The following is an 18,372-nucleotide window of genomic DNA, read 5'->3' on the forward strand; positions in this document are numbered from 1 at the left end:
CCAAAAAGGGCACATAAATCCTCCCCAAATGTCTCAAAAGACCATCTGATTCTCGAACATAACCTGCAAATCTACCTTCCAAAGGCCTTCCTGAATCTATCTCTCTGCACACTTCCTGATACTAGGAATCTGTAGGAAGTGCCTGAAGAATCTGACTCCTCAAATCCACACTAAGAGTCATCGATGATAACACATGTCTCCTGTGACTCAAAACATCTGCCACCACATTCTCCTTACCCTGAATGTACTTAACCTCAAAATCATACTCGCATAGAAACTCCATCCATCGCCTCTAGCGAGCATTCAAATTAGGCTGAATAAAAATGTACTGAAGACTACAATGATCGCTGTGTAGCTCAAATCTGTGCCCCAACAAGAAATGTCTCCACCTTGTCAAAGCATGAACTATTGCTGCTAACTCAAGATCATGCGTAGGATAATTTAACTCATGATCCTTGAGCTTGCGTGATTCATACGCAATCACCTGTCCATTCTACATCAACACTGCCCCAATCCCTTCAAGAGAAGCATCTGTACATACCATGAAATCACCTTCTGGATCTGGTACAGCTAGAATCGGTGCACTGGTCAAAAGCTCCTTGAGCTTCTAGAAAGCTTCCTCACATTTCTCTGTCCACACGAACTTCTTTCCTTTCCTTTGAAGAGAAGTGATAAGATGTGCTATCCTAGAGAAGTTTTGGAAAAATTTGCGATAATAACCGGCTAAACCCATGAAACTACGAATCTCTGACACATTAGTCGTTGTAGGCCATTCTATTATCGCCTGAATCTTTGCAGGATCCACTGAAATACCATCACCTAAAATAACATGCCCTAAATACTGAATCTCTGATTTGAAGAATTCACACTTAGCTGCATTGGCATAAAGTTGATCATCTCTCAAACACTACAAAACCAACCGCAGGTGTTCCTCATGCTCCTTCTGAGTCTTAGAATATATCAATATATCATCAAGAAACACGAGTACAAACCTGTCCAGATAAGATCGAAACACACCATTCATCAAACTCATGAAAATCGATGGAGCATTAGTCAATCCAAAAGGTACTTGTGTGAACTCATAATGCCCATAGCGAGTTTGAAAAGTGGTCTTGTGAATAGCTGCTTCCTTAATACGAAGCTGGTGGTATCCTGACTTAAGGTCAATCTTGGAGAATACTATAGCTCCCTTGATCTGATCGAATAAGTCTTCAATCCTAGGCAAAGGATACCTATTCTTAATAGTCACCTTATTCAACTGTCTATAGTCAATACAAAGGCGCAAAGAACCGTCTTTCTTCTTCACAAAGAGCACTGGAGCTCCCCATGGTGATACACTAGGTCAAATGCTCCCTTTGGCCAGAAGTTCCTCTAGATAAAGATGTAGCTCACCCAATTCCTGAGTAGTCATGCGATAAGGAGCTTTAGAGATAGGCTCCGCTCTAGGAATCAGATCAATACTAAAGTCAATGTCCCTCTTTGGAGGCATGCTTGGAATCTCACTTGGAAAAACATCTGCGTACTCCTGCAAAATCGGGTGATCCAAAGTCTTCCTCACAGGATCTTCCTCATCAAGATCGTTTACCATAACAGCAAATATCTGACATCCCTTACAGAAACTTTGCTTCAATTGCATAGCAAAAATCATCCACAGAGATATAGGCATCGGTAACCCAACTATCTGCACATCATTCCCTTGGTCATCTTGGCACATAATAATCTTCTTCCTGCAATCTATACTGGCTTTATGAGATCCAAGCCAGTCCATGCCTAAAACCACATCATAGGAACCAAGGGGTATGACTCGAAGATCCACTGTCGTATCAAAGCTTCCTAAGCTAAGCCCACACTTATGAACTACAGAATCTGTGGAGACCTTAATGGCTGAGGTGAGTTCCACTTGCCAACCACGATCTTGCTTCACCGCATCCAGCTTACACTTAGAAACTATAGATGGTGAAATAAATGAATCTGTAGCTCCTGAATCAAACAATACTAAAAGAGATATACCTCTAATAGCTCCTGTGGTCTCAACCATTGTTCCTTGATGATCTGCCTGACGCTGATCAACTGCTGCAAAAACTCTATGAGCTCTACCTACATCACCAACTGTAGGCTCTAAAACTATAGGTCTAGGTCCTAAAAATTGAGGTGCTCGTTGAGGACACTAAGTTGCATAATGTCCAATCTGACCACATGAAAAACATTCCATATTTTTGCCAGAACCTCTTCCCATAGGTGGTACATTAGATTGCTGGCGACTGTTCCTGCTCACAAAAGACTGGCTACTCTGAGCTGGCTGATTGGACTAATTCTGTCTATTGCATTGAGCATTGTGGTTGTTCTTGGTGTTAGAACCTTTTCCGTCACCTTGAGCTTGAGAATTTGAGCCCTTTTGTTGCTGTGTATGTTGAGACTGCTGCTGATACTATTTCCCCTTAGAGAAAGGAAACTTCTTGTTACCACCTGAATTGTAGTTGCTTTTAGATCCTGATGCTGTTGGCACTCCTTCAAAACCACCTTGACCAAGGTTGACACTTTTCTCAACAAGGATAGCTCGATGCACTGCATCCTTGAGGGTTTTTGGTTCAAATATCTTAACTCCCCCAATAATATGGTTATTCAAACCCCTAATAAAATGTTGTGTCAACTAAGCTGAATTTTCACTGAACCTTGAAAAAGGCATGAGCTCATAAAACTTACACTCATACTCGATCACTGACAAAGTGTACTATCTGAGATTATGAAATTCATCAGCCCTTTGCTGTTTCCATTCCTCTGGTAGGAATCATTCATGAAAACTCTCTAGGAATAACTCCCAAGTAACACTGCTCATATCGATTCCCAAATTCTTCTCCTCTATTGTCCACCAAGTGGCCCCAAAATTCTCTAGATTAGTGATCGCAAACCTTGTCTTAACATTGATGTCGAACTCCTGCATGGAAAAAATCTTGTTGAGAGAAATAAGCCACTGCTCGGCCACATAACCAGAACCTTGCCCATTGAAAGGCTTAACCTTGGATCTTGAAAAATCCTCCATTTGAGTGGACACAATGGACCTTTGACGTTCCTTCCGAGGACTTCTAGATCTGGGTCTATGCTCTTGTTTTGTCTGATGCACTTTAGGCTATTCTTGAAAAGGAGGTAGATGTTCTAGAATAGTCTACATCATCTGTCTCAAACCAACCTCTTCAGACTCAGCTTGGTCCTCTCTATGACTCTCTTCTTGCTGGCTACTAGAGTGCTCTTCCCTGCTCTCTACACGAGTTGATCCCTCGTGGGCAGACTCATGGGCACTAACAACTCTGCCATGACCACGCCCTCTTCCACGGCCTCTAACAGAAGACCTAGTCCCAGATACCATCCTACAATAGTACAAAGTACTATTAAAATCACATGTTGCCATAGACTATGTTCAGTTCTATGTTTAGGTTTAAGTAAAATTTCCAGTTTTGAAAAATAAGTGTTGAAGTATGAAAAATACACAAGTAACAGTTCAAGTTCTGTTTCAGTTCACCTAGTTTCAAATTGAACAGATACACTTGACAGTTCAAAGTTCTAGTTGTTCCAAAATACCTAGAGCTCCCAATGTAGAAACTCGGGCTCTGATACCAAATGTAATGCCCCGCCAAGGGATCCAAAGAATTAACCTAGAGTTTCACTAAGTTTAGAAACAATTTTTTTTTTTCCCATGAAAGTAAATATCACCTATAACTTATGCACATTAACGGAAGCAATAACATTGTCCATCTGAAAGTAAACATAACAGATTACATTCTTTAAGATCCCTTAACATTGAATTATATACATGAATCCATCTAGTACAATATCCACATGAAATAATAATGATACATCCAATATACAAATGTCCTTTCTGAATTACATTCCAGAATGCACAATCATCCACTGTACATGTCACAGGGTATGACAAGCTCAAAAATATACATACATAGAATAAGGTACATCATCCTATTCTAATCCATGATACATCAAAGTAGAGATAATCACATGATACAACATCATAGAGAACATATACGTCCATCATAAAGATCAAACATAATAAACTAAGTGCACGGTTCCTCCCAACCGTCAATAGCATCATTAGACCATTGTGGATCCTAGCCATCCCTCCGTGCGTAACATTCCAAATCACCGAGAGATCATCGGTATTACATAGTAGGAATGTCACTCCTAATAAATACAACATCATATGTAGAAGTAATCTAACATGCAAATAAAAGCATAAGATAACATCATCTAACATATGCTAATCATCAATGAAAAAGGATACATATCCACCATCATGAAGGACGCATCAACCACGATGTCTCAATGAATCTCAAAATGATAAGAGTGGAAAATACACTACCACCCGACCTCGTGGTACCTAAGTGGTCTACTCCCACCGTGCTAAGGAGATAATCTCAAGTCCCAAACAAGCTATCAAAATCACATAGCACATATCTCTATAAGTCCAAGAATCCTAAAAGTATACTAACTCAAAGGTTCCAAACACAAAATCTGACATCTAATCCCAGAGGCACACAATGACATGTAGGAACCTACTATGCAAGCAGAAAAGTGTCATCACAATTATCACATACAAGTTACCCTGGCAGTTAGCTAAACTCCATGGGTCCATACTGATTTCATGCGGCCACTAGTATCCTCTCATACTGACGAGGCATACTACGGAATGCAAGGTCGCAACCATGCATCTCACTACTCCCATCCTAGCCTGTACAAGCGCTCTAGGCATGGGCGAGAAAAAAACACTTATCTTTTTAGGTTCATTTTGTTAGTATTAGGTGAGAATGTTATCACTTATTAATCCAACTTACAATGATTTACCCTGGCAGCCTCTTAGGGCCTTGGCCCCCATTGCAAGCCACTTCCCGTCACTACATGTAGATATCCTACCCTAATGCTCATGGACTCATAAATCTCAAAATCACAAAAGATAATCTATAATAAAATCATCAAATATGCATAAAAGCATCAAATCTCCATGAGCAAACATCCATAGAAAATCATGAACACAACAGCTCTTTATTGGCAACTGAAGTTTCACTGATAATCAAATATCCAATGGTTCTCAATAACCAAAATATATATCTCAATCATACTGATCGAAGACTCCAAAAATGGTTGAGTCAAACATGTCACAACATGACATCATCAAGAATAAATCCACATCTCAGTCCCATCATGGCGACTAGAAAATAATCAAGGATAATTGATCGATGACCAAAATAATGGTTAGGTCAAGAGTCTCATACACAAGAATCTCAACTATAACAATCAGTAATCACAACCAATACATAGAGCATTCCATCACATAACCATGGTTGGGTTTATAAAGATCGAGATTAAAACATCATCATGACATCACAATCACATAACCCCCAAACCTCTGGTAGACGTCCTATACTGGTCAACACTAGTCAACCCAAAACCCAAAACAATAGCATAAAGAATACACAATGTAAACACATGTTTTGGTTTTGCTAAGTTTTCAAATTTGAATTTAAAAGTCTCAGTTTACGTTTTTCCAAATTATATTAAGTAGAGAAATTTCACGTTTTTCCTAACCCATGTATTTGGTTGATAGATAAAAGTTTCTCCCCAAAACTATTAGACTCAATTTTCTAATTGATCTAATAATATTTTGTTTATATAACATTGTTTAAAAATTGACACTCTCAATGAATCAAAACTTCGATTATATATTCTAATAACTAATCTTAATTAAACTGAGTTTAATTAAATTAATTATTAATATCTCTTCATAATTGACAAGCTCAATATCAATATTTTAAATCATTAAAAGAGTGATCCATTAGTTTAGAACTTTATAATATTCATTTATAATTAATTATATATACATATATACTTATATACATATATATACATACACACACACACACACACACACACACACACACACACACACACACACACACACATAAATATATATATAATAACATATATATTGTCAACCTCTATCATAAATAACACAATCTTTAACATTGTAAAATCGAATTATAACAAAATTCGATTGATATAATTCATGCGCTACATATATAAACGGAGGCATTCAATTTAATAACCTCTTTTTAAAAAACAAAAGCCACCACCGTTGGCAGTGGCCGTGCGACCCTGCCTGCCGTCGCAGGGCCTGCGACTGCAAGTATGGTGTGCAGGCTTCATATCATTTACATGGGGTACGGGGGGTACGCCCCTCCTATATATTTTTTTTTTAATTGCAGTTTTCGATAACGTTTGAAATAAATGTTTTGTCATTCGATTTAATAAAAAAAAATTATAAACGTTTTACAGAAAAATGAAATTCAACATTCGAACTTCCAATAAATATAATTATATATATGCATATATGTATATATGTATATATATATATATATTTAAATGTATATGTGTGTGTGTGTGTGTGTGTGTGTGTGTGTGTGTGTGTGTGTGTGTGTGTGTGTGTATATATATGCAAAAAATTTATAACATATATATATATGGATATGCATTAAAAATGCAGACCTAAAATCATATATATATATTTATTTTTTTTTTTTTTTTTTTTTTTTAATTTTTTTTTTAATATTTTAAAAAAAAAAAAAAATTTCCACAAAGAATATATATATATATACACGATTCTAAAATATTTACTCTTTAAATTTTCTCAATAACTTTCTAATGGATTTGGCTATAATTTAAACCCTAGCCCCGTTTTCCTTTCAGATCTATGCCTATAGAATTCTCAAATAAATTTAATTGCCCATATTGAGAAAGCATAAAAATATGAAATTCCTCAAAAGACATATGGAAGATACGAAGAAGACAGGGAATGCAAGATGCGGAAATAGCATAAGTAAAATCACAAGAATCTACTCGGATTCTGATGCTAATTCGCTCTTCCTCAGAAAACCTGCAGAGCAAGCTCCCCTCTTCAGAGTTCTCGAGTCCTCCAATGCTCCAATTTCTCTCCAATGCTATGTCTAAGCTTCTATGAATGCCGGAATATAAAGAGCTCTCAGGAAACATCTAGAATGCTTCTAGAAACAGCTAGAAGGTGTCACCAACTAAGCATGAGTCTTTTTCCAACCTTCAAGATGAGCCTTAGGGTTGTAGACACCATGTGCTTAATTAATGCACTAACCCCCGTGTTGTTGACACATGAGAAATAGAAAAGTGTGTTAAATCCCATGCAAGCTTATAACTCCAATTCACTTTTTAATATAATTTCCATTTAAATATTTATAACTTTCATTTTAATTTTTGTAACTTTTATTATTTTATTTATTTATTACTTTATTATTATTATTTTATTATTATTAATAATTTTTAATTTCTAATTTTCTTTTATTTAATTCTTTTCTCTCAATTAATTCTCATTTAATTAATTATACTCAAAATATCAAAGATCATGATATTTTATTAATTTTCTCCAAAATAATCATTTTATTAATTAAATCTATTTATTAAGACTTAATTAATAGAAAATTCACCATAGACCTCCAAGATAAAATATGAAAACCCATCATAGAGCAAATCACTCAAAATCAGTCTAAAGGGTTAAAAATCACGAATCATGTCATCTGACACATTCGGTGGGTAAAATATTCAGATACTTGTCCTACCTCACTAGGGCAATTGGTTTAAAGGTTTGGGATTTGGACTTGAGAATTTATCTCCCTTCTCTTATCATTGAGATAGTATAATAGGGTACGCTCATCCTGGCAATTCACAGAAGTCGATACCCAGTACCTTCAACCTACAGAAAAAACCATGCATGTACATACAATATATATATAATGCTAAGCTAAACAGACAATGGCAGGAAGTGGTGCATCGTGTAGATCCCAACTAAGCAGGTGACTACGACTCCCTTCCTTAACCACATCAGAAATGCCATACAATATGAAAACACGCACACCATACACATGCAATTATGGGGTAAGTATCCATAATAAAACACATGAGATAATATACCATCTAACTATTCATCATTAATAATTGAAAACAATGTAATGATCATCATACATACATGAAATGTAAAGTCTAAATGATCTCATCATATATCAACTGAATCCATATCATAATATCTGATAGTGTCAAAACAATACCACTAAACTATCAACATAAAACAAGTCCATCAAAGTCTGATAATAACAACAACAACAAGTCTAGAAAAGATGTGAACGAGGGTAGGCACTACATTAACTCCAACCTATAGTGTTCCATTCAAAAAAAGTCATAGACTCTTGGTTTCTTTTAATCTCTAGCCCTCCTTTCCTATGAATCTTGGTGAAACCAAAATACTTTCTTATGATCCTAATCTTATCATGGAGAATAACTTTTCTCATTATTCCCATGATTATGATGAAGCATTAACAATTTTTCTTTCCCGTGTCCAAAATCTCCCTCATGAATTTGATAATTAAAAAATTGGTTAGCTCAATAATGTCATAATTCTAGCATTATTTTAATATGTTTAGGGGGGAAATGACATCAATAAATTTAACAATGCAAACTAGATGAGATGAGTTAATTAGTAGCACACTTTCACACTAAGTCATTTAATATAAGAGAAAGAGGGTCTTCTAGACATAACTCTCAATATAACTCAAGCTAGATTAGAAAGACCTTAGTAGGATTAAGGGATGCCAATACTAAATTGATGGAGGGTGCTCCCCTTAATACCATAAACCATAATAGACAACAAAGAAACAACAACAAATGCAAGAACAAAATATGGACTACTTATTTGTGTTGTAAAGGCAAAATTACAAAATTCACAAGTACAATATGCTAACCCACATCGATGCCTTCCTTATAGTAATCTACAAGACTAAGCTACGAACTACCACCCAGAGCTATCTTAAACAATGTTTGGGCCTTTCTTAAATAGGAAATTTATCTTACCTGGGAAGGTTCTAGACGCTCAAACTTATAGGGCCGATAGACCCTAACAATACATATAGAGTCAGCAAAATACATCTTTGACAATTATTTTAGATATTTTAGGTAGCCCAACTTTGGAAGGCCATAACTCTCAAACCGTTGCTTCAATTGGCTATAATAACCACTTCTCAAAAATGTCAGCTCTTGATCTACAGGCTCAAACCTGTGCAAGCACCCTTTTGCAGAGTTTCAGGACCTCATCTAGGCACTCTAAGGCCTCCAATGGTGAGCCTAAAGATTTTTCTACAAATTTTTCCAGCAAAAATTTGCAATAACTTCTCTGATACTTAAGCTGGAGCAATGAGATTTTTATAGTAGGCTTATAACTCTAAGATGAACTTTCATGTAGAAAATGATAACATTCTGAGGTCGTATGAAAAACTTACTAAAAGTAGAAAATTCCCATAAATAGTAACCACCCTATTTGCTAGTCCTTATTAAAATAGAAAATATTTTTGGGTGATGCAAAATTGCTCTTACACCCAGGATACTCTTGCATCAGACACTCAGGGTAATTTGAGAACTGACCCCATCAAGTCTCAGGTATTTAGAAGAAAACCAAGACAACGAACATCCCCCCTTGCTAGCCATGATGAATCCTCTACTGGCCTCCATTTCCATTTGACCAAGTATTCCTCATAAGTTTTTTTCCTTGTGTTTTTGCCAACACGACTGTCTAGGATCTCCTCTATCTCCTTTGTAATTGAACTAGCTGCTGGAATACTCCACTGCGCTTCTGTAACTTCATCTCCATCACCTCCTTGATAATACTTTGTCAAATCTAAAATATTAAATACTCATGAAATATTCAATTTAGCAGGTGAATCCATGTCATAAGCATTTCCAAAATCATGCCTTTTCACTATCTTGCATGGTCTGAACTTCTTCATCTTCAGCTTATTATATGTACCTATTGGAAAATGCTCCTTTCTCAAATGAATAATGACTTCATCTCCAATCTAAAATTCCTTATACCTCATTTTCACATCTGCCTTAGATTTATATTGTGTATTCATATTTATAATGTGCTTCCTCACCTCCTCATGGATGTTCCTCAAATGTTCAGCAAATTCTTTTGCTTCAACACTACTTGTCTCTCCTTTATCCAACTAACTCAATTCAAAAACATTTATGGGACTACTCTCGTATACAATCTAAAAGGATGATTTACCAGTACTCTTGTTGTCAGAATTATTATATGCAAATTTTTCCTATAATAGAATCATATCCCATCCTTTTGGCTTGTCCCCAAGCAAACATCTCAGTAAATTTTCCAAACTCCTATTCACCACTTTTGTTTATCCATCAGTCTACAGATGATGTGTTGAACTAAACTTTAAATCTATCTTCAACTTTTTCCATAATGTACATCAAAAATACCCAACAAATTTGGTATCTCGATCTAGAACTATACTCTTTTGCAAACCATTTAGTCTTACCACTTCCCTAAAAAATAACTCTGCCACATGAGCAACATCACTAGTCTTCTTGAAAAGAATAAAATGTGCCATCTTTGAAAACTTGTCAACCACCACAAAAATAGAATCATTCCCACGTTGTGTCCTTAGTAATCCAAGAACAAAATCGATGCTGACATCCTCCCACAACTTCTCTAGTACAAGTAATGGATGATACAACCCTGTATTCTACTTTATTTCTTTTGCCATCTGACATACAGTGCAACTCTATACAAACTTATTCACATCTTGCAACAACTGTGGCCAGTAATAATTCTTAGCAACCAAAGCTATGGTTTTATCTCCATCAAAATATCCATCCAATCCTCCACTATACTTCTCCTTGATGAGATTCTCTCTCATTGAACTTCTAGGAATGCACAACTAGCTTCCTTTGAACAGCATACTATCCTGGATCATGAAATCCAACCACTTTGTCCTATCAAGTGTAACAGGTTCTGTACGCTTCCACACTTCACCAAAATTAGGATCATCTAGATATATAGTATTGAGTTCCTTGAACCCAACCACCTCTATCTACATCTTTGTCAAAAAAAGTTGTCTCCTCCTAAGAGTATCTACAACTCTATTAGACTTCTCATTCCTGTATTTCAAAACAAATGTATAACTCTGCAAAAACTCAATCCAATTCAAATGCCTTTGGTTTAATTTTCCTTGACTATTCAAATATTGCAAAGCTTAATGATCAGTATACAAAACAAACTCCTTAGGAAGAAGATAGTGTATCCACTTCTTCAATGCTTGAACTATAGCATAAAATTCCTTATCAGAAATAGAATATTTTATTTTTGCATCATTCAACTTCTCACTAAAATAAGCAACAGGTCTACCTTATTGACTCATAACAGCTCCCATTACAGTACCACTAGCATCACAATCTACTTGAAACACCTTGTTAAAATTAGGAAGTGCTAAAATAGGTTGTTCAGTAACTTTTTGTTTTAACATATTAAAACTCTTATCTGCTCCTACAGTCCACTTAAATTCTTTCCTATCCCCTCTCATTATTTTAATCAAGGGTCCACAAATACTGCTAAAACATCTTATGAACTTTTTGTAAAAACTAGTCAGTCCATGAAAATATCTTACCTCTGTCACACTCTTTGGAGTAGGTCATTCAAGGATAGCCTTTACTTTCTCTAGGTCCATTTTCATACCTTCTGTTGAGACTACAAATCCTTAGTACACCAACTCCTTTACAAAATTGCACTTATTTAGGTTTATCAACAACTTTTCTTCCCTCAACTTATCAAACACCCTTCAAATATGAATCAAATGCTCCTCCAATGTCTTACTAAAGATCAAAATTTCATCTAGATAGATAATGACAAACTTACCCTAAAAATCCTTCAGTACCTCATTTATAAGCCACATGAAAGTGTTTGGTGCATTGGTTAGCCCAAAAGGCATGACTAACCACTCATATAATCCTTCTTTTGTCTTCAAATCAATCTTCCACTCATCACCTTCTATAATACGAATCTAATGGTATCCACTCTTCATAATCTATCTTTGTGAAATACTCATCTCCACTCAAATAGTCCATAATATCATCCATCCTTGGCAATGGAAATCTGTACTTGATTGTGATCTTGTTAATAGCATGATAATCTATGTACATCTTCCATTCTTCATTCTTCTTTGGTGCTAATATGATTCATATAGCACATGGACTCAAACTCTCTCAAATCAACCCCTTTTGCAACAACTCATGAACTTGTCTGTTCAATTCTTCACTTTCTATTGGTGACATTTTTTGTGTTGCCTTGTTTGGAAAACTAGCTCCTGGAACCCAATCCATCTAATGACTAATCTTCCTCATTGGGGGTAATCCATCAGGTACATTATCTGACACAATATCAAAAAACTCTCCCAACATATCCACAAGTTCTGTAGGTACCTCCTCTACTTCTTCTTTACTATCATTTGAAATTATAGAAAAATACATATACTCATGCTTCATACCTTTGAGAAACTCTTTTCCATCAAAAAAACACATTCTAATAGCACTAAGTACCTTTTCTTCTTTCTCCTTCAACAGATTCAACTTATGTTTCATTTCATCCTTGGTCAGAATATATGTATTTTCTCACCCATCATGTACAAAATTTCTATCAAACTACCACAGCCTACCTAGCAACATATGACATGTTTCCAGATGTATGATATCACATAGTACCTCATCCTAGTAGCTTCCAATCTTGAACTTTACTAAGCACTGCTTATTGACCATGACCTTGTGGTCATCTTGCACCCAAGCAATACGGTATGGACATGAATATTTCTATCTCTTTAGCTTCAACTTTGTGACCATTTTTTCTAACGCCAGATTTCCAATGCTTCCACCATCAATGATCACATCACAATACTTATCTTTACATCTGCACCTTGTGTGAAATAAGCTCCTTTTTTGATCAAGTTCATTTTCACCATGCAGTAGGAATCTTCTGTTAACTAGGACTTCTCCTCTTTCGGCATCTTCAGAATGTGATGATTTGGCATCTTCATCAACATGTGCAACTCTAGACTAGCCTTTTGTTCTTTGATATGTTCTTCCTTTGCATTGGGTACATTTAAATGCTTTATGCCCTTCCTCTTTACAATGAAAACATTTCCCACGGAAGCCTCTTCTTCCAAATCCTTGTCCTCTACCTCTTCCTCTCTGATCTCTATTGTTCTAATCATGGAAATGATCAATTGTTTCCTCTCTAGTTCTGACTGCTACTTCTAGCCTCATCCTTGTTCTTCTAATCATCATTACAGCCTCCATAAGATCATCTGCTAGATGTTTCACTATGACCTCTTCCACTATTCTTGTTGTCAAACTTCTTGCTCAATTTCTCCTTAACTCTAAGGGAAAACTAGTATGCCTCCTCAATATTGTTCATTCAACCAAACTTAGCTCATCCTGAATACTCAGCCTTAACCAATTAAGATAATGGACCACTTTCTCCTTATCAGCTTTTGCATGGTTGGTTCTAATGAGAACTAGGTAGAACTTTTAGGTATATTCTTGAATATATTTTCTTGCTTGCTTCAACCCTTGCATTTTCTTCAATAAATCAATCTCATAATCTACGGGAATGAGTTGTCACTTCAATTTAGCTAAAATTCGATCCCATCTAGTGATTTTGTCCTTTCCCTTTCTATTCCACTCCAATTGAACCTCCTGCCACTAGATCTTTGCATGTCCCTTCAGTTTTTCCTTCACAAACTTGACCCTATTAGGATTCTCAATATCTTCATACTCAAAGTATTCCTCTAGTTCATTGATCCAATCGATCAGCTCCTCTGGGTTAAGATTTTTCAAAAATGTGGGAACCTTAAACTCAAGTGTTTTTCCAATCTTGGAGATGGCCTTAAAAATCCTCTCTTCCTCTAGGTTTAGAACTACCTCTGGTTCGACATTTTCTTCTTCATTCTCATCCTCGCTTTCATCTCTTATGGGAAGATTTATTCCTTTGTACATTTATTCTTCCAATGCTTGCATTTATCTTTAGAGGCCTCTAAAACCCATAGGTGTAACACCTACAACTCTTCCACCACACTCTCTTTGTGGAGGCATTTTCATGCTTTCACTGAAACCCTAGTGCAAACTGCCTCACAATCAGTTATTTGTCTACATGCTCAGCTCAAACCACGTTCCTTGTGCGAACTACCTCACAGTCGGTGATCTATCCACACACTCAAGAACTTTAGCTCTGATACCACTTGACGGAGGGTGCTCCCCTTGATACCATAAACCATAGCATAAAACAAAGAAAAAACAAAAAATATGAATGGACTTCTTATTTGTGCTATAAATGCGAAATTATAGAATTCACATGTACAATATGCTAAACCACATGTGTGCCTTCATTACAGTAATCTACAAGACTAAATTGAAAACTATCACCTCGAGTTGCCCTGGACAATGTTCATGCCTTCCTTAAATAGGAAATTTTATGCTATCTGGGAAGGTTCTAGATGCTCAAACTTAATAGCTAGGGCTTACAGACCCTAACAATACATATAGAGTCGGCCAAATACATCTTTGACAATTATTATAGATATTTTGGGTAGCCCAACTTTGGAAGGTCATAACTCTCGAACCATTGCTTTGATTGGCTATTATAAACACTTTTTGAAAATGCAAGCTCTTGATCTACAAGCTTGAAACCATGTGAATGCCCTTCTGTCAAATTTATGAACCTCATTCGAGCACTCTAAGGCCTCCGATGGTGAGCTTGAAGATTTTTCTACAAATTTTTCCATTGAAAATCCACAATAACTTCTCTGATACTTAAGTTGGAGAAATGAGATTTTTATGGTAGGCTTATAATTCTAAAATGAACATTCATGTAGAAAATGAGAACATTTTGAGGTCGTATAACAAACTTACTAAAAATAACATGTTCCCATAAATAGTAACCACCCTATCTACTAGTCCTTATTAAAATAGAAAAGACTCAAAAAGAAAATATTTTTAGGTGATGCAAGATTGCTCTTACACCCAAGATGCTCCTGTGTCATAAACTAAAACTATACTAAGAAAGTAAGCAAATAAATCCTCTTTCATGTAATGGTCATTAACTTAAAATATGCAATATGAGTGTAAATTGAACCAATTAATCAAATGACAAAGATAGGTTGGATCTAGGAGCAATACATGTGTAATATGACCAATTAAATCATGAGAAATAGGTATATGATAAGATAATGAATCTAGAGTAGAAATGTGACCTTAAAATGTGCAAGAGAAAGTGCATTTTTTATTAAAATATTGTACATCTACAACTACTACAAACAATCTAACTGTACATTTGTAATTAGAATGAGAAACCCTAAAAATGCTAAAAATATCAGATCTTTAGGTATAGTTCAATTTTGTTGGCATCTAGCATATAGTTTATAGGATGAAAAATATGTTCCTAGAGCATAGAAATAAAGTTGACCCACACTTTTCTTGAAGTCCTCAGCTGGTAGTTTTTGGATCTGAATTTACAATTCTAATAACTTGTTCCTTCACACAAGAAACATGGGTTATGTTTATTGGATGATGGCTTGCCTTAGTTAAGACCTAGATTGATAAATCAACCTTGAAATTAAAATGTAGATAATGATAAGGGAAATGCTAGAAAGTAGTAGAACTCAATCAACAATGAGAGATGTAACTATCTTTGTACATGCAATTAAATTTAGTATGTAATCAAGTATGATAATGTAATAGCCTTGACTCAATATAAAAACAACAAGGAACTATGAAATCCAAAACCTCATGAATGAGAATTTTTGTGTCATTTATTGATGAAGGATATAAGATATTAGTTGTATGAAAGAAATATCACCTCCTTAGAAGCCAAAATCCCCTACCACCCTAAAGGAAGAAGCTTGACACAAGAAGCAAATGCTAGATCTTGAATAACTATTTAATAATGTTTGATGTAGATGATTGAAAATAATTTATTTATGTCTCATACCCACATGTATGCTTACTCTTGATGATGGATGGATGAAAATAAAATTCCCAATCCCCCTTATATACTAATTTTTGGGATAAAAAAACAAAGCAAGTCAAATGGGAGTAAAATCAAATAATAGAGACACTTCAAACCTTGAGACCTGAATCCCTCTAGGTATAGGTCTACCTCGTCAACCTATACTTGAGGGCATCCTATGAAAAAGTGACCCTGAGGTCTTGGGGAAAGAGCAGGAAGTTTTGAGAAATAATGAAAATGTCAAAAGATATGACCAAAAAGGTGATAAAATAACACCTAAAGGGCCATGCATAGATATGAGAGATGACCTATAAATTAGAGAGAGAGAGAGAGAGAGAGAGAGAGAGAGAGAGAGAAACCACACTAAGGAGAGCTAAAAAGTCTCAAAGTGAAGTGCTTCCATTTTAAGATGGTATATTTGTTAGAATTTATTCAAGGTATAAATGCCCTAATAGTACTTTTTCACAAATTATAGTGAGCCCATTGAACTATTCATCCATCCAAGCTTAAAACATCCATCTTAGCAAGTTACGGCGAATCAACATGCAGGAATAAAATATGCAAGATTAACACATGACATAATGATTTACGTGAAAACACAATTTGAGAAAAACCACTAGTAACATGCTACTCAATTCTCACTCTTCTGAAGTGATGCCCTGTTAAAGGCTTACAACACACTGTTAAATGTGACCTTGTTAGAGGATTTTACCATACTGTTAGGAATGGGCCTGGTCAAAGGACTTTGGAACATTCACTTGGAATGTCACCCTATTGAAGGATTTATAACATGGCTATTAAACCAACCTAAGTCCATAGGATTTATACTAACTATTAAAATTGCTAGAGAGTAACAATAATGACTTTTGATCTGATACAACTTACAACATATCTTGCAAATTACAGATCACACTTCAGTTCAATCCTTTGTTTGGCTTTAATCACTACGGCTCTTGACAGCTTGTCTTCCTCTCAAGCTTTGTCTCCTTGAGTCTTCTTGCTCATTATAACAATGCAATCATCCTTGTGGTCATCTATCGAAACAGATTTTTTGTGCTTTCTTCCTCCTTAGCACCTTCTTCAGCACTTCATGCTTTCATGCTTGACCAACAACTTGTTTCGTGACCTTATGACTCCTTAAATAGAAATCTAGAATACCTTTCCTGCTCGATTCTCCCTCTCCAACTTTAGGGTTTCAATAGATTAGGTAGGATACAATGTATCTGTCTCATATCTCATCTTCATATAGAAAATGTTTTACATAGAGTTCTGTGCCACCAGCTCATCATTCTTATCTTCTATTTGATTCACAGAATTCTAGATAACAACCTTATCGGCTCAGATCTAGCAAATCTTCAACTCTCAAAATAATGCAGCACCTCAGCACTATTGGTTTACTAATGCTTGGCACCCTTTGTATTACTCAGCCCCTATATGCTACTTGGCATTTGATCTTCGCTCGGCACCTGTCCTTTACTCGGCACTTGAAGATCACTCGGCACTTGATATTTACTTGGCACTTGAAGATCACTCGGTACTTTGAAGATCACTCAACACACTCTAAAGGTGAACTTTCTCAGCTTCAACTAAGAATATGTTTGGCACTAACTAGCTTGCTCGGCACTCTCTTATGAACTTAGTTAGGCTTTACAAATGACTTCGCTAAACCTTACATCTTTTATGTGTTTAAGTGTGTCAATTCTCTGTGTCTTAGAATATGTCATCAATATACTATTTCATCAATGGCTTAGCTGATCCTTGTTCTTCATTACAACATCATAACTTCAACCTTTCTCTAGGTGTTCTAGTTACATCTTATTGATTGCCACCTCCTTGTCAATCAACCAATTGATAGTATTTGGATCACTAAAGCGATTGTCATTCCTACAAGTAGCAAGTTTGACATCAATGACAAAACAATGATTGAAAACATTCTTTACCAGTTCCATTATTCTTCATTCATGATCTCTTCAATCATTTCCAACAGTATTTAGCCTCCACTTTAATGGGAGTATGAGACAAGTTGTACTATTAGTAAAGGAAGAAGAAGAAGGAATAAAGAGAAAAGTCATAGTGAGGTAGAACATGTAATGCCTACCCCTAATTGACTTTTCTGATTGTATTGTCGAATTCTATTAGGCCATTTTTCTGATTGTGGTTTATGATTAGTGATACTTGGTTACCAGATTGATTAGATGTTATTTAATAATTAGTTGAGTTATGTGATGAACTACTTGAGTTATTCAATAATTACATATGTTCATAATTATTTTGATGATGATATATGTATGTTCATACAATGATTTTAGTTATTTCATGATGTTAGTTAAAGGAATGATATATATGCAATTTCTATGGTTACTTACCCCATACTTGCATGTGTATGGTGTACGTGTATGTTTTACTTTATGATTGACATTCTTGATGTGGTTGAGGAAGGGAGT

This window comes from Cupressus sempervirens, chromosome 2 (genome assembly GCF_028749045.1).
Source record: "Cupressus sempervirens isolate cs-2001-9-10 chromosome 2, ASM2874904v1, whole genome shotgun sequence".
NCBI classification, from domain to species: Eukaryota; Viridiplantae; Streptophyta; class Pinopsida; order Cupressales; family Cupressaceae; genus Cupressus; species Cupressus sempervirens.